Raw genomic sequence first — 19,164 nt, 5'->3', positions numbered from 1 at the left:
AAAAGAAAAAAAAGATACTATTTTTTAAGGTTTAAATAGCAAACCAAATATTATATAAATCTTTGTGTCCCTACCGTGCCTTCGAAAATTGTTGTTTTACCTTGCTACCAATTTCATTTAATGTAATTACTTGAAAAAGAAAATTCTTTTTGGATTCATTAACAATTAAACAATGATTTTCATATTTTTGAAAAAAAAAAAACTTGTAATTGTTTATATATTTGAGAATTTAGACGTTCACAAATCATTAAAACCAAAATATGATGATTTTTTTTTTTAAATATGATTAAAATATAAAAGTTTTTTAAAAGTTAGTATTTTATAATATAATTTTGATGTTCATTATCTTACTATAATGTTAAGATATTTTTTTATTTGACAAAAAGATTATTTTTATTATAATTTTATCATAAAATATTTTATTTAACACAGATGATATTAGAGTAAATTACATGAATGATCCCTATGGTTTAGGGTAATTTGCGTATTTAGTCATAACTTATTTTTTTAAAGATCCTTATTGTTTGTTTTTGTTACGCGTCCTGTCCCTACTATTTGTTTTTGTTACGCGTTTGGTCTCTATCTTACCTAAAAATACTATTATTTAAATAGGAAAAATGATAGGGTTGTAAGGTAAGGTGATGGGGTGAGGTTGGGGGTGTATTTATTTAAATAAATTAAAAAATCAAGGGTGAAATAGTATTTTTAGGTAAGACAGAGACGAAGTGCGTAACAAAAACAAACAGTAAGGACCTTCCGAGTTAAAAAAAATAGGTTAGGTACTAAACGCACAAATTACCCTAAACCATAGGGACCATTTGTGTAATTTACTCATGATATTATATTATTATAATTTTATTATATTAATCATATCTTAAATATAAAAATAAGTTTATCTTAATATTATTTTATTCTCAATGTTTGATAATGGATTGTAACATTCCGATTGAAGTTTTCATGTGAATAATTGTTTTCTTCACTTTATGAAACAGAATATAATTTGTCTAACAAAGGTTCTTTTTAAATAACTAAAATTGTAACTTTTATATTTTTTTTAAGAATATATTTACTTTAATTTTACAATAAGATAATATATTTTTTTCAAATAGATAGAACACATTAAAATTAAGAGATAATACTTTTTGTCATGCTTAAAGTTAAATAAGATTAAAATAGAATAATATTTTCTATCAGACATAAAAAAATACAAAAAGATTAAAATAAAATAATATAATAGTAAATTAAAATTAAAAAACAAGTCTTATTTCTAAAACCCTAAACTTTGGATGATATTTATAACGTAAACATTTTGTTTTATTTAAAAAAAGTTATAATTCGTTGATGATTTGTTTTCTGTTAAAATATCAATATAAATAATTATAATATTTTATTGTTATTTTTGTTTAACTAATAAAACCAAAACTAAACAGTTAATAAACTATAGAGTTTTGTTGTAGATTTCTTAAATTCCAATAGATGAAAACCAACAAAGACAATGAGAATTTAAACAATCAAATTGGTTGAATGGTTTTAAAAGAAGACAAATGATTTGACACAAAGAGAACTACTTTTCTATTCAACTCAGTTACCTTTTATTTTTCTCCCCGTTTACTATGTTTTCCAATAATATATATATATATATATATATATATATATATATATATATATATATATATATATATATATATATATATATATATATATATATATATATATATATATAGGTTTATGTGTTTTGTTCTATTTAAATACCAATGTTTCACATAAACCCTAGCTTGAAATTCACCACCGATCTCCATCGTCTTCAATAGACTTCCTTGATAATTGTTTATTCACAAACTCAGTTCCTTATTCTCTAAGTACAATATCTATGTTTTATCACTAATACTCCCCTAAAGGAAGAGGTAGTGGCAATCCAACACGAAAGTGCTCAAATAATGGGTGTGGTAGACTTTTGGTGAATATATCAACCAACTATGAAAGAAGTTGGAACAAAGCGGGTATCCAACCGTCCAGAGACAACTAACTCACGAACAAAGTGATAATCAATGTCTATATGATTCTCTCGTTTGTGAGAGATGGGATTCTGAGTAAGAAAAAGAGCACTTTTCTTGTCACATAAGAGAGTAGGACGATCCGGAGGCAAAACATGTAGCTCACGCAAAAGATTGGTAATCAAAATGATTTCAGCAGCAATATTCTCCATCGCCCGGTACTCAAACTCACAACTCAAATGAGAAACAATTGGTTGCTTCTTTGTGAAGGGTTTTGAGCACTATAACATCCTTATGGTGCACATACAACCCTAATGCTTTGGATCTAAGTTTTCTCTAGTTATACATGCAATAAATAATTTTTTCAAAGCATGAAGCCTAACTAGCATGCAACTTGATATATGAATCATAAAAACTAGCTAAAAGATTACCTTTTGCTGTAACTTGTATTACTTGGCCTTTAAGAGCTTAGCACCTTAAGTGGGATGCCTCAAATGCTTCACAAAACACCACCAATAATTGGAGAACTTGAGAGAAAGCTTGGAGGCACTAAAAATCAGCTATAGTTTCTCTAAGAAGACTAGTGTGTCCGATTTTAGGCCAATGGGTTACATATATATAGTGTTAGAATTCTAAGAGTCATATGAAACCCTAGTTCTTACACTTAGGCTTATGATCCATAACTCATGTGGACTAAATCTTCATGGACTCTCACGTAAACCTAGTCCATCATGGATCAATAGCCCAAACCATATGTATCACTAATTTGCACTATTAGTCCCCATTAATTTAGTTAGTCTCTTTTGATCACTAAATCAATTCCAAATTAATTATTGATCAATACTAATTAAATAATATGATTTATCCATTAATATATTATACTTATAATATATTAATAAATCATAACTAACCTCTTTCTCAAATGTCCATGCTATCAAATTGTTCTGGTGAATGCAACCCAAATGAACCATACTACTCTCGGGTCAAGTCCATACCAATTATAGTTATGGGCTTAGACACCTAATCCAACAGTCTCCCACTTGGATAATCTAATAACTATAGTTGCATGTACGACTTAAAACTGACTAGAAATCGTAGCTCTTAAAATCCACTATCGAACTTTGACACGCCATTTTAGATAAGGGATCGTATAATCCTCTGTTCTTCAAGATATCATGCGGATAAATACATGGAACATAGTCATACTTATTGTCCAACAATTTGTTTCCCGATTTCCGAGTTGTTTGACATAGAACTTAATTGAACACATCAATTGAGTCCTGACCGGGACCGACACATAAGTCAAGACAAAATCATTGAGGGGCCCAAGATATCACTTTCAATCCTCCAAGGATCAAAATGAACAGATAAACCTTGACTTATATGCTTGTACTAACTACTTGTTAAATCATACACAACAACATGTTTTATAACATTAAGTTACTGATACGTTTTCATATTATCAATGCACAACCAACTTGCAGTCAACAACTCATATATATTGGTTTAAAGACTTATACGATATTATCATCTCACAATCACTCGTGATAAATTCCATGAAGTGATTCAGGTGAGCGTGGGTTTAATCCAATACTCAAATTTTATTTCAGGAGCACTCATGAATGTTGTAGCAACTTTTTCTATGTCTAAACATTTTAGACATCTACAAGCCAGATTCATCACAGTCTTGCCTCAATACATACTTCCAAAGTATGATCGACTGTGGATAGTGTAACAACGCAAATTTTCAAATAAATTTTTCATTTTAAAATAAAGTGATTTCATTCAACCAATAGTATTTATTCCATGTTTCATATCAATACATATATAAAATCCCCAAGATCTCAAATAGCAGCAGTGTGTATGCATCATGTCGGCGCCTTCCCACGGTCCTCGCTAGTACCTGAAACACATACATAACAACTTGTAAGCATAAATGCTTAGTGAGTTCCCCAGTATACTACTTACGCATATACGCCTTTCCAGGCCTTGAGATAATCGCCTTCCAGCCCATAACATTTTGCCTTCCGGCCCATATCATAATGCCTTCCGGCCCGTAACATATTGCCTTCCGGCCCGTAACATATTGCCTTCCGGCCCATAACATATTGCCTTCCGGCCCATAAACATACACAGCAATTTATACATTAATCTTAACACATATAGCACATATATCATATATCATATCCGACCTTTCAGTCACATAACATATTGCCTTCCGGCCCGTATAACACACATAACACACATAGCAAATACCTTACCATTTATAGCACGTATAACACAAATCATATCCGACCTTCCGGTCACACAGTCAAACCCTTCCGGGTACAGTATAGTGAGAAGACTCACCTCGTGGTAATGAAAACTATAAACTCTTGAAATCACTCGCACTCGATCCGCCGATCTGCAGACTCCCTATAATACCATATACCCTTATTAATACTCTTATCATTCAAGACAACTGACCCTAAGAAATTATATGCAGGTCAACTCTGGCCAACAGTCAACTGGACCGGACTCGTCGAGTGCAAAGGTGACTCGACGAGTCGAGACGCCCTCTCCAACTTTCCCTGATGTTCCCTTTCTACTCGTCGAGTATCCCCTTGACTCAACGAGATCCACGTGGAAGAATCGCGGGGCCACCCCGAATCCACTCGCCGAGTCTGAAGAACAACTCGGCGAGTCCTAGTGAACCTTCAAGCTACTCGCCGAGTCAGTTCATTGGACTCGGCGAGTCCATGCCATGCAGTCGATCAACTGCTTCCTGAAATACGTATGGTCCCGAAATACACAATCATGGGACTTTCTGCACCTCTAAACATCCTATTACTGGGGTATAAACGTTTGGGTAACAACATAATAATCCATCTAATCACCAAATGGGTTTCATAAACCCTAAATCCGTGTACACATCAAAATAACAGGAATGATCCGAAGTATTACCTGAAAAACGTACTCTCTGTGTCCCCAAACCTCATAACTCTAATCCCTTGCTGTTCCTTTAGCCAAAACTCCTCTCCTTCTTGCCCAACAATCTCTTCAAAGTGCCAATAGTCTCAAATCTTGCTCTAGATGTCCACAGACGCTTAGGGTTCTTCTCAATCGGCTAAAAGACGGACAATGACGGCATATGGGGCGTTATATACGATCCAAAACCAAACGGCTAGGGTTTCTGCTGAACAGCGTAGACTCGCCGAGTCCATAATGGACTCGTCGAGTCCAGTCGCGAACCCGCGACCCAGTCTGTGGTCCTACTCGGCGAGTCTGGCTCCAACTCGCCGAGTCCCTTCCAAAAATGCCCCAAAAATAGCTTTAAAGCAATACCTGAAATTCCGGGATGTTACAACTCTCCCCCACTAGAACTAGACTTCGCCCTCGAAGTCTCACTCTGCGAATAACTCCGGATGTTGCTCTCGCATCTCACGCTCCGGCTCCCAAGTCATCTCCGATCCTTTCCGATGTTGCCACTGAACCAACACCAGAGGTACTTCCTTGTTCCGCAGAACCTTGATCTTCCGATCCCTGATAGCTACCGGTCTCTCGGCGTAATTCAGGCTCGCATCCACTTGAATATCCTCTAACGGAACCACTGCCGATTCATCGGCTATACACTTCCTCAACTGTGATACGTGAAAGGTATTGTGAATCTGTCCCAACTCTGCTGGCAACTCCAACCGATAAGCTACCCGACCTACCCTTGCAATTACACGAAATAGACCTATGAACCGGGGCCCCAACTTGCCCCTCTTTCTGAACCGGATCACTCCTTTCCAAGGAGAAACCTTCAGGAGAACGAAGTCTCCAACCTGGAATTCCAGTTCGGACCGGCGTCTGTCCGCATAATTCTTCTGTCGGCTCTGGGCGGTCAATAACCTCTGCCTAACCTGCTGAATCTGCTCTGTCGTCTAGAGTACGATCTCTGTACTGCCCATCACTCTCTGTCCCACCTCTCCCCAGCAAATGGGAGTCCGACACCTCCTACCATACAACAACTCAAAAGGTGGCATACCAATGCTCGAATGATGGCTGTTGTTGTAGGAAAATTCAGCCAAGGGTAAATGCGCATCCCAGCTACCCCCGAAGTCTAGCACACACGCTCTAAGCATGTCTTCCAATGTCTGAATCGTCCGCTCGTTCTGACCGTCTGTCTGGGGATGGTATGCGGTACTAAAATGCAGTTTAGTACCCAGCTCCTCATGGAATTTCTTCCAGAACCTGGAAGTGAAGCGTACATCACGGTCTGAAACAATCGAGATCGGCACTCCATGCCGAGATACTACCTCTCTCACGTATAACTCCGCCAACTTCTCCGCTAATGAACTCTCGCTAATGGCAAGGAAGTGTGCACTCTTCGTCAATCTATCCACAATCACCCAAATTGCATCGACTCCCCTAGTAGTTCTCGGCAATTTGGTGATGAAATCCATAGTAATCTGCTCCCACTTCCACTCAGGAATCTCCAAGGGCTGCAACTTACCATGCGGTCTCTGGTGCTCGGCTTTAACCCTACGGCAGGTCAAACACCTCTCAACGAACCATGTGACGTCTCTCTTCATACAAGGCCACCAATATTCCTTCCTCAAGTCCAAATACATCTTTGTAGCACCGGGATGGATCGAGAATTTCGATCTATGAGCCTCCTCCATCAAAGTAGCACGCGTACCGCCCACGAATGGTACCCAAATCCGACCCTGAAACGTCAGAAGTCCTCGTCCATCCTTAACGAACTCCGAAATTAACCCAACGACCCGCTCTTTCTTCTGCATCTCGGATCTCGCAACCTCGGCCTGTGCCCCACGAATAACATCTAATACTGGAGACATCACCGTCAATCTCAGACATACGTTTCGCAATGGAGTGCTCTCCGCCCTACGACTCAATGCATCGGCTACCACGTTAGCCTTGCCTGAGTGGTATAGGATCTCACAGTCATAATCCTTAACCACGTCCAACCATCTCCTCTGACGCATATTTAGGTTGGGTTGATCCATCAAATACTTCAAACTCTTATGGTCCGTGTATATAGTACAACGAACCCCGTACAGGTAGTGACGCCAAATCTTGAGAGCGAACACTACTGCCCCCAACTCTAAGTCATGCGTGGGATATCTCGCCTCATGAGGCTTTAATTGCCTCGATGCATAAGCTATCACATGGCCTCTCTGCATCAACACTGCACCCAGTCCCGAAATCGATGCATCGCAATATACGACAAAATCCTCCATCCTCTCCGGGAGGGCTAATACCGGGGCTTCGCATAGTCTCTGACGTAGTGTCTCGAAGGAAGTCTGTTGCTCGGGTCCCCATGAGAATGTAACACCCTTCCGGGTCAATCTGGTGAGCGGTACCGCGATCTTGGAGAAGTCCCTAATAAACCTCCGATAGTACCCCGCCAACCCAAGGAAACTCCTGATCTCGGAAGGTGACTTCGGTGCCTCCCAACTCATCACTGCTTCCACCTTGGCCGGATCGACCAATATCCCTGCCTGATTAACAACATGCCCAAGAAATTGGACCTCCCGCAACCAGAAGTCACATTTGGAGAATTTCGCATATAGCTTCTCCGACCTCAATACCTCAAGGACCTCCCTCAAATGTCCCTCATGCTGCTCTCTAGTTCGCGAATACACTAGGATGTCGTCGATAAATACAATCACAGACCGATCCAGCATCGGCCTGCATACCCTGTTCATGAGGTCCATGAACACTGCCGGGGCATTGGTGAGCCCGAAAGGCATCACCACGAACTCGTAATGCCCATACCGCGTCCTGAATGTTGTCTTCTAGATGTCCTCATCCCGTACTCTTACCTGATGGTACCCTGATCTCAGATCGATCTTGGAAAACCAAGATGCCCCTTGCAACTGATCGAATAGATCATCGATCCTAGGTAACGGATAACGGTTCTTGACCGTCACCTTGTTCAACTCCCGGTAATCAATGCACATCCGGTGTGAACCATCCTTCTTCTTGACGAACAGAATCGGTGCTCCCCACGGCGAGCTACTCGGCCGAATAAATCCCTTCCCCAGCAACTCCTGGAGTTGCGAGGACAGCTCTTGCATCTCTGGAGGTGCAAGACGATAAGGCACCTTCGCAATAGGCGCAGCCCCCGGAATCAGATCGATACCAAACTCTACTTGCCTCGCAGGAGGTACTCCCGGCAACTCCTCGGGAAAAACATCTGGAAACTCGCGCACCACTGGAACCTCCTCCACTGTCCTCGGTCTCTCGGAAGCCTCCCGCGTATCTATCACATACGCCAAAAAACCTCTACATCCCTGCTGTAGGCATTGCCTCGCCCTAGCGGCCGAACAAAAAGCTGATCCCGAACGGGTACCCTCGCCGTATACCGTAAGAACTCCCCCACTAGGGTCTCATATAGTCACCAGCTGGCGCTCACAGTCGATGACAGCGCTGAATCGGCTCAACCAGTCCATGCCCACAATGACACAGACATCACTCATCGCAATAGGAACTAGGTCAATCGGAAACTCCACCCCGAAAATCTCTAGTACGCATCCCCGAAGAACCTCCGTGGCACAAACCACCCTCTCGGCCGCTATAGAAACGCTCAGAGGCCGACTTAACAGCTCACGACTAATGCTGATATGCTGACTAAAAGCTAAAGATACAAAGGATCTACTCGCACCCGAATCAAATAACACTAGAGCAGGCATAGAGTTCACAAGAAAAGTACCTGCCACAACATCGGGCGCAGCGCGGACCTCCTCCGCAGTCAGCTGAAAGGCTATCCCGCGAGCCCTCGGGGCCTCGACCTTCGCCGGTCGGGTTTCAGTAGTCCTGGTAGTAGGTGTAGATCCCTGACGAAGCTGCGGGCACTCGACCTTCCGATGGCCTGTCTGGTTGCAGTGAAAGCAAACCATGAACCCCTTAGGACAATCCCTGGCAATGTGTCCCTCCTTGCCACACTTGTAGCAACCACCAGCTCGACACGCCCCCTCATGACTTTTGCCGCACTTCCCGCAAGTGCGGCCCTTCTGACCTCCCATCCTCGAATCAGCGGACTTGATCCGCTTGGCTACCGGCTTAGACTGAGCCGGTCGTCGGTCCACCTGCCGAGACTCGGCCTCTTCCATGGCCTGAGTCTCCAACTCGATCTCGCGCTTCCTGGCGTTCGCCTGAAGCTCAGTGAAAGTACGATAGGTGGAGTTTGACACAAACTCCCAAATATCCCTCCTTAAAACGCCTAAATACCGGCTCATCCATGACTGCTCTGTAGACACCAGCTCCGGGCAGAACATCGCCCTCTCGTGAAACTTCCGTGTGACCACTGAAACGGAATCAGTACCCTGCTTAAGGGTCAAGAACTCCTGAATCAATCGTTCCCTCTCCACTGGGGGAACGTACTCGTCCCTGAACATCTCAGTAAACCTCTCCCATGTCACCGCTGTAATCTCTGCCAGAGTGAAGTTCGCCGTCACGAACTTCCACCAATCCTTTGCTCCCAGACGGAGCTGGTTCAAGGCGAACCGTACCCTCAGGTGCTCCGGGCATGAGCAAGTGTAGAAGCACCCCTCAATGTCGGCGATCCACCTCATCGCAGCAATTGGATCCTGCGTCCCATCAAACTCAGGGGGTTTCGTGTTGCTGAATTCCCGGAACAGCAACGAATCGCCCCCTTGCGGCCTGGCAGCGGCCATAGCTGCGGTAGCGGCAGCGGCTGCAGCCTCAGTTAGTGCGGCGTACCGCTCCTCAAACGTCTCCATCAGTGTGGTCTTAATAGACCCAAACATCTCCGGGATCTCAGCCCGGATCGCTGCAGCTACCTCCTCCTGAATCATCTGACGAATATCCTCGTCGCTCACACTGCTCGAACTCGCCCCATGACGTGTGGTAACCATGATGTCTCTGAAATACAACATAAAATTATCAGAGACTCCATCAAGTACAATTGTACTCGATAACGCAACCCTACTCAGTCTCCGATATCCAGGGATTCTTACTTGGGTCTTCCACCGACCCGGTGTCTTCGGTAGTACGGGCCCAATACTACCGACCACACCGTGTCAGTATTCGTCCCAAATCTTCCTCCCCAACCCCGAATAGTGAGTACTCTACCTCTAGTATGCACTATCTACCTGCACGCTATCGAATATCTCATATAAGCAAACTCCCTAGACTAAGGCATCACAAAACAGGCCATTCTAGTCCTATCATGAATACCTAGTCTTCTAGCATGCATAACAATTCATAATTCAGTGCATAACATAACATTGTAAGGTATTCTGGGGATCTTTACCGTTCGGGCGCTAGCTGATCGTACACACTGCTCCGTTCTTGTTTACCACTTTACCATTTATAAAAATTTATGTCTTTATTATTTTTAAAAGATTTTTCCTCAAATCCTCGGTTTGAGTTCAGTTACACCCGAAGGTACACCCGAATCCCTCAAACCAAGGCTCTGATACCAATTGTAACAACGCAAATTTTCAAATAAAATTTTCATTTTAAAATAAAGTGATTTCATTCAACCAATAGTATTTATTCCATGTTTCATATCAATACATATATAAAATCCCCAAGATCTCAAATAGCAGCAGTGTGTATGCATCATGCCGGCACCTTCCCACGGTCCTCGCTAGTACCTGAAACACATACATAACAACTTGTAAGCATAAATGCTTAGTGAGTTCCCCAGTATACTACTTACGCATATACGCCTTTCCAGGCCTTGAGATAATCGCCTTCCGGCCCGTAACATATTGCCTTCCGGCCCGTAACATATTGCCTTCCGGCCCATAACATATTGCCTTTCGGCCCATAAACATACACAACAATTTATACATTAATCTTAACACATATAGCACATATATCATATATCATATCCGACCTTTCAGTCACATAACATATTGCCTTCCAGCCCGTATAACACACATAACACACATAGCAAATACCTTACCATTTATAGCACGTATAACACAAATCATATCCGACCTTCCGGTCACACAGTCAAACCCTTCCGGGTACAGTATAGTGAGAAGACTCACCTCGTGGTAATGAAAACTATAAACTCTTGAAATCACTCGCACTCGATCCGCCGATCTGCAGACTCCCTATAATACCATATACCCTTATTAATACTCTTATCATTCAAGACAACTGACCCTAAGAAATTATATGCAGGTCAACTCTGGCCAACAGTCAACTGGATCGGACTCGTCGAGTGCAAAGGTGACTCGACGAGTCCAGACGTCCTCTCCAACTTTCCCTGATGTTCCCTTTCTACTCGTCGAGTATCCCCCTTGACTCAACGAGATCCACGTGGAAGAATCGCGGGGCCACCCTGACTCCACTCGCCGAGTCTGAAGAACAACTCGGCGAGTCCCAGTGAACCTTCAAGCTACTCGCCGAGTCTGTTCATTGGACTCGGCGAGTCCATGCCATGCAGTCGATCAACTGCTTCCTGAAATACGTATGGTCCCGAAATACACAATCATGGGACTTTCTGCACCTCTAAACATCCTATTACTGGGGTATAAACGTTTGGGTAACAACATAATAATCCATCTAATCACCAAATGGGTTTCATAAACCCTAAATCCGTGTACACATCAAAATAACAGGAATGATCCGAAGTATTACCTGAAAAACGTACTCTCTGTGTCCCCAAACCTCAGAATTCTAATCCCTTGCTGTTCCTTTAGCCAAAACTCCTCTCCTTCTTGCCCAACAATCTCTTCAAAGTGCCAATAGTCTCAAATCTTGCTCTAGATGTCCACAAACGCTTAGGGTTCTTCTCAATCGGCTAAAAGACGGACAATGACGGCATATGGGGCGTTATATACGATCCAAAACCAAACGGCTAGGGTTTCTGCTGAACAGCGTAGACTCGCCGAGTCCATAATGGACTCGTCGAGTCCAGTCGCGAACCCGCGACCCAGTCTGTGGTCCTACTCGGCGAGTCTGGCTCCAACTCGCCGAGTCCCTTCCAAAAATGCCCCAAAAATAGCTTTAAAGCAATACCTGAAATTCCGGGCTGTTACAGATAGTTTGAATAATCGTATTATTCTGGAAGTCAAAACATGCAAAATGAAACAATAGTAAACAATTGACACAAGATAGTAACTTTACTTATAAATAAAACTCCTTTTATTTAATCATAAAATGTCAATTACATTTTATCGATTACAAGTTTCTAAACAACTATCTAATCATTAAAACTAATATCGTCCTTCAGCCCAATGCTCATCGCATGGTGCAAGTGATTAACCCTACTCAGTCCCTTCGTGAGGGGATCTGATGGGTTCTCCTCTGACGATACCCTCTTTACTACGAGGAGTCCTTTTATCCGATGTCTTATGAAGTGGTATTATCTGACGATGTGCTTGGATCTGCCATGATCCCTTGGTTCCTTGGTTAAGGCGACCGTACTCTCACTATCATAGGAAATCTCCATAAGCTCCTTTACAACTGGTATAACTCCAAGATCCCCGATGAAGTTCTTCAGACATATCGCCTCCTTTGAAGCTCCACTCGCTGCTATGTAGTCTGATTCGCACGTTGAATCAACTACAGTCTCCTGTTTGGAACTTTTCCAAGTTATTGCTCCTTCATTCAGGGTAAATATCCAGCCTGACTGAGAGCAGAAATTATCTATGTCGGTCTGAAAGCTAGTGTTGCTATACCATGTCACTCTTAATTCATCACTTCCACTGAGGGTAAGGGCCCAGTCCTTAGCCCTTCGCAGGTTCTTAAGAATGCTCTTTATCGCAGTCCAGTAAGCTTTACCAGGATTCCCTTGATATCCGCTGACCATGCTCAAAGCAAAGGCACATCAAGGCGAGTACAAGTCATAGCATACATGATCGAGCCAACTGGGAAGCATATGGTACTCGACTCATCTCTGCTATCTCAGCCTATGTACTCAGACTCTCAGTCTTACTCAGTTTGGTATTGCTTTGGATAGATAAGTCTCCTTTCTTGGAATTCTCCATGTTGAAACGCTTCAACACCTTGTCCAAGTAGTTACTTTAACTAAGTCCTATTAGTCATTTACTCCTGTTTCTTAATATCATTATCCCTAGAATATAAGTAGCTTCTCTAAGGTCCTTCATAGCAAAACACTTCCGAAGCCAAGACTTAACCTACTGCAAGGTTGGGATGTCATTTCCTATGAGAAGTATGTCATCCCCATACACACCAGAAAGCTAAATATACTCCCACTAGCTTTGACATATACACATGACTCATCCTCGCTTCTCGAAAAACAAAACTCTTTGACTTTCTCATCGAAACAAAGATTCAATCTGCGAGATGCTTGTTTCAATCCATAAATGGATTTTCTCAAGCTTACACACTCTATTAGGGTACTTTGCATTGACAAAACCCTCTGGCTGACTCATGTAAACATCTTCAGCCAACTTCCCATTAAGGAAAGCAATTTTGAAATCCATTTGCCATATTTCATAATCATGAAATGCAGCTACGGCTAACATAACCCTTATAGATTTAATATTCGCTACTGGTGAGAAGGACTCATCATAGTCAACTCTCGGAGTTTTAGTAAAGACCTTCGCAACCAATCGCAACTTATATGTGTGTAATTTCCCATCCATGTTGTTCTTCTTCTTGAAGATCCATTTACACCCAACCGTCTTACGACCTGGTACATTGTCAACCAAGTTCCAAACTTGATTTGTTGGATTTTGAGCATCCTAACAACCTTAAAGTGCACATACAACCCCAGAAGCTTTGGAACTATGTTTTCTCTATTATACATGCAAAATGAATTCCAAAGCCTTAACATATCTAGCATGCAATCCTAGGTACATGAATAACAATAATTATAGATAGAATTACATACCTTTTCTTTGTAGTGAGTAGCTTGGAGTTTATGACCCTAGCACCAATAGTGTGTATGCCTCAAGTGGTGTCACAAATCACTCAAAACAACTTGGAGATACTTGAGAGAATATGATGCTCACAAAATCGGCCCACTCTTGTTCTCACACACACTAGTGCCAATTTTGGAACCAAGGACCTCTTTATATACTATGCAGGATTAGGTTTACACCCTAATACTCATGACTCTTCATTTACCTAGGATCCATGGGTTAAAAGCTCCATGGATTATCCATAGACTTCCATATACTCTTAGCCCATCCTAAATAAATCTTAGCCCATTCCATATATATATATATATATATATATATATATATATATATATATATATATATATATATATATATATATATATATATATAGAGAGAGAGAGAGAGAGAGAGAGAAAGTAAATTACTGAAATTGTCCCTATGGTTTGGTCAAAATTGCTCATTTGGTGATTGTATTCATTGATGAAATTTTGGTATATTCGAGATCTAGAGAGCTGCATGAGGAGCATTTGAGGGAGATCCTCGGAGTTCTGAGATCGGAGAGGCTTTATGCCAAATTCTCCAAGTGTGATTTCTGGTTGTGAGAGGTCCAGTTCCTAGGACATCTTGTTAACCAGGAAGGGATATTGGTCGACCCGGCCAAAGTTGAGGCAGTGATGAGTTGGGAGGTGCTGAGGTCACCCTCCGAGATCAGGAGTTTTCTAGGGTTGGCCGGTTATTATCGGAAATTTATCAGGGATTTCTCTAAGATCGCAGTGCCATTCACTAGGTTGACCCGGAAGGGTGTCGCATTTTCATGGGGCCCCGAGCAGCAGGCCTCCTTTGAGACGCTTTGCCAAAGGTTATGCGAGGCCCCGGTGTTAGCCCTCCTGGAGGGAATGGAGGACTTTGTTGTATACTGTGATGCATCGATCTTGGGGTTGGGAGCGGTGCTGATGTAGAGAGGGCATGTGATAGCATATGCATCGAGGCAGTTGAACGCTCATGAGACGAGGTATCCCACCCATGACCTAGAGTTGGGGGCAGTGGTGTTCGCCCTCAAGATTTGGCGCCACTATTTGTATGGGGTTCGGTGTACGATATACACGGACCATAAGAGTCTGAAGTATTTAATGGATCAGCCCAACCTAAATATGCGGCAGAGGAGGTGGTTGGATGTGGTTAAGGATTACGATTGTGAGATCCTGTACCATCCGGGCAAGGATAAGGTGGTAGCCGACGCCCTGAGTCGCAGGGCGAAGAGCGCCCCGTTGTGAGATGTATGTTTGCGATTGACCGTGATAGCTCCGGTGTTGGACACCATTCGGGGAGCACAAGCTGAGGCAGTGAGGTCGGAGAACCAGAAGAGAGAGCGAGTTGTTGGGTTGGTATCGGAGTTCGTTACCGATGGTCGGGGGCTTATGACATTTCAGGGGCGTATTTGGGTACCTTTGGGGGGGGGGGGGGGACGCGTACCATTTTGATGGAAGAGGCTCATCGGTCGAAATTCTCGATCCATCCTGGGGCCACTAAGATGTATTTGGATTTAAGGAGGGAGTATTGGTGTCCCTGTATGAAGAGGGATGTTGCGTGGTTTGTTGAGAGGTGCTTAACTTGCCGTAGGGTTAAGGCCGAACACCAGAGACTGCATGTTAAGTTGCAGTCGTTGGAGGTTCCTGAATGGAAGTGGGAACAGATCACCATGGATTTCATCACCAAATTGCCAAGGACTGCTAGGGTAGTAGATGCAATTTGGGTGATTGTGGACAGGATGACGAAGAGCGCTCACTTCCTTGCTATCAACGAGAGTTCGTCTGCAGAAAAGTTAACAGAGATGTACGTGAGGGAAGTGGTATCTCGGCATGGGGTGTCGATCTCGATTGTCTCAGACCGGGATGTACGTTTCACTTCCAGATTCTGGAAGAAGTTTCATGAGGAGCTGGGTACTAGGTTGCATTTTAGTACCGCATATCACCCCCAGACAGACGGACATAGTGAGCGAACGATTCAGACGCTCGAGGACATGCTCCGAGCATGTGTATTGGATTTCGGGGGATGTTGGGATACGTATTTGCCCTTGGCCGAGTTTTCTTACAACAACAGCCATCATTCAAGCATCGGTATGCCACCCTTTGAGCTGTTGTATGGGAGGAGGTGTCGGACCCCCATTTGCTGGGGAGAAGTCGGACAGCGCGTTATGGGCAACACTGAGATCGTACTTCAGACGACAGAGCAGATCCAGCAGGTCAGACAGAGGTTACTGACTGCTCAGAGTCGACATAAGAGTTATGCGGACAGACGCCGGTCCGAACTTGAGTTCCAGGTCGGCGACTTTGTGCTCCTGAAGGTCTCTCCTTGGAAAGGAGTGATTCGATTCAGGAAGAGGGGCAAGTTGGGGCCCCGATATATCAGACCATTTCGGGTAGTCACGAGGGTAGGCATGGTAGCCTATCGTTTAGATTTGCCAACAGAGTTGGGGCATATTCACGACACTTTCCATGTGTCGCAATTGCGGAAGTGTATAGCCGATGAGTCGGCAATGGTTCCATTAGAGGATATTCAGGTGGATGCGAGCCTGAATTATGCTGAGAGACCAGTGGCAATCAGAGATCGGAAAATCAAAGTTCTGAGGAACAAGGAGGTACCTTTGGTTTTGGTTCAGTGGCAGCATCGGAAGGGGTCCGAGATGACTTGGGAACCGAAGCGTGAGATGCGCGAGCAGCATCCGGAGTTATTTGCAGAGCGAGACTTCGAGGGCGAAGTCTAGTTCTAGTGGGGGAGAATTGTAACAGCACGGAATTTCTAGGTATTTATTATTGGTGTATTTTTTTGGAGAATTGTGAGTGGACTCGGCGAGTTAGAGCTCAAACTCGCCGAGTAGGATCGCGATTTTGGACGCGGGTTCGCGTCTGGACTCGGTGAGTCCACGTTGTGTAATGAAACCCTAATTCCCAGGGTTTGAGACCTATTTAAAGGGGCTTATGGCCATCATTTGCAGCCACCAAACTCTAGAGAGAAACCCTAAAGAGACTTGAGCGTTTTGGGAGAGAAAAGAGGCCATTATTGACCTTTGGGGCTTGGTTTGGCAAGGCAAAGGAGATTCTAGCTAAGAGAAGGCAAGGGAAGTGGACATTCTGCGATTTTGGAGCTCAGAGCATCATCTTGGAGGTATATCTTGGCTTCATTTTATGTTTTTACGATGAACATGGGGGTTTAGGGTTTCTTGACCCCTTTGTTGGCTAGATTTGATGTCCATTTCATCCCTAATCATGATAAGGCTTGAGATGAGATCCATAGAGGTCCAGAAGAGCTGTATTCCTTAAGCTTTATGAGTGTTCATGAGAGTATTGGCCTATATTTATGAGATATCGGGCTATAACATCATTTATGAGCAAATAGTTGTTGTTTGAGCCCCAAGGTGTGGACTTTACGTGATTATCATGCTTGGGGAGGCCAGATCTATGAATGTATGGAACAGATCTGACCTCAGGAGTGAGTTTGAGTTGTTGCATGGCATGGACTTGCCGAGTCCGAAGAACAGACTCGGCGAGTAGCATGAAGATTGCCCAGCACCACTCAGCGAGTGGTCTTGCCGAGTTAAGGGATTGACTCAGTGAGTCAGGGAGAGTCAGAGTGGGTTGATAGGTGGACTGAGTCAAGCTGGGACTCGGCGAGTTGTTCTTTAGACTCGACGAGTTGAGTCGTGGAGGCCCCACAACTCATGCCAGGTGGAACTCGTTGAGCTAGGAGAATACTCGTCGTGTCAAGTGAGGATCCTAGGGAAATCAGTGTATGCACATAGACTCGCCGAGTCGCTATAGTGCACTCGCCGAGTCCGGTCAAAGTTGACCGTTGACCATTGACCAATGTTGACCTATGTTGACTTGTTAAGGGATAGTCAACCTTAGATGTGAAGTGTTATTTAGAGATGTATTGTGTTATAGGAGGACTATAGATCGGGAGATCGAGCACGAGTGATTTCAGGGACTTGCGAGGTACTGAGATACGCGAGGTGAATCTTCTCACTATACATACCTTGAGTAGGTAACTAGAGTTATGTGATACAGTGCTTGTATGCTATATTTGTGTTATGTGTTGCGCTGCATTATTCTTTGTGATTTATGCTGTGCATGTTTATAGAGTTAGAACCTGAGGGTTCACAAAGTTTGGGTGCACGGACCCACAGAGTTATAGCCTCGAGTAGCTAATATGTGTTATATGTGGTATTTTAGGGAACTCACTAATCTTTGTGCTTACAGTGTTTGGTGTTATTGTTTCAGGTACTAGTGATGACCGCGGGAAGGCGCCGGCTTGATCAGTACACACGCATGAGATTTATGATTTTGAGATCTTTGGATTTTTGTATTACTTGGATTGAATTTCAAACATGGTTGTGTTATGAATATTAAGTGAATTATGTTTTTATAAAATTCGAAAAAAATTGTCTTGAAATTTACGGTGTTACACTAGTCAAACAAATCTACAGATCACTAAGCATAACTAGGGCTGTAAACGAACCAAACGAACACGAACAAGGTCTTGTTCATGTTCGTTCGTTTAAGTTAGCCGAACAACAAACGAACACGAACGGATAAACGAACGAGATTTTCTTGTTCATGTTCGTTCGTTTAACAAATTACTTTGTTCATGTTCGTTCATTTATGTTCGTGAACATGCTAAACGAACATAAACGAACAAACATAAACGAACAAAGATAAATAAAAACACAATTGAACATATATGAACATAAACGAAGATATAATATAGCAATATAATAAAAAATAATTGAATATAGATGAATATAAATAAACTTAAACGAACGAACATAAACGAACGTAAACAAATATCATAAACGAACATAAATGAACGAACGAGACCATTGTTCATGTTCATTCATTTAACTAAACGAACGATAATTTTTGTTCATGTTCATTCATTTATTAAATAAACGAACATAAACGAACTTCCCGCCGAACAGTTCACGAACGGTTCGCCGAACGTTCAGTTCGTTTATAGCCCTAAGCATAACAACATGCTATCTACCAGGATACCGATCTAACAGATCACTACATGAAAATGACATCCTATCTGCCAGGATACCGATCTAACAGATCACAACAATACAATAACATACATAACAAGATATCAATCCAATGGGCCAGCATTGGTGCCTTCGACACGCAGGTACGGTGAGGAAAACTCACCTTGCAAACTGAATAGAACTGATGAGGACCGACTCCAAATCTCAGCTCTTTACCCGATACCTAATTCCACCAAATGACCAATTTCCATAAGAATCCCAAAATACTCAAAATACCCTTAAGGTCAAACTTGGT

This window comes from Lactuca saligna, chromosome 2 (assembly GCF_052625555.1).
Source record: "Lactuca saligna cultivar CGN05327 chromosome 2, ASM5262555v1, whole genome shotgun sequence".
NCBI lineage: Eukaryota > Viridiplantae > Streptophyta > Magnoliopsida > Asterales > Asteraceae > Lactuca > Lactuca saligna.
This window is presented reverse-complemented; position numbering follows the sequence as displayed.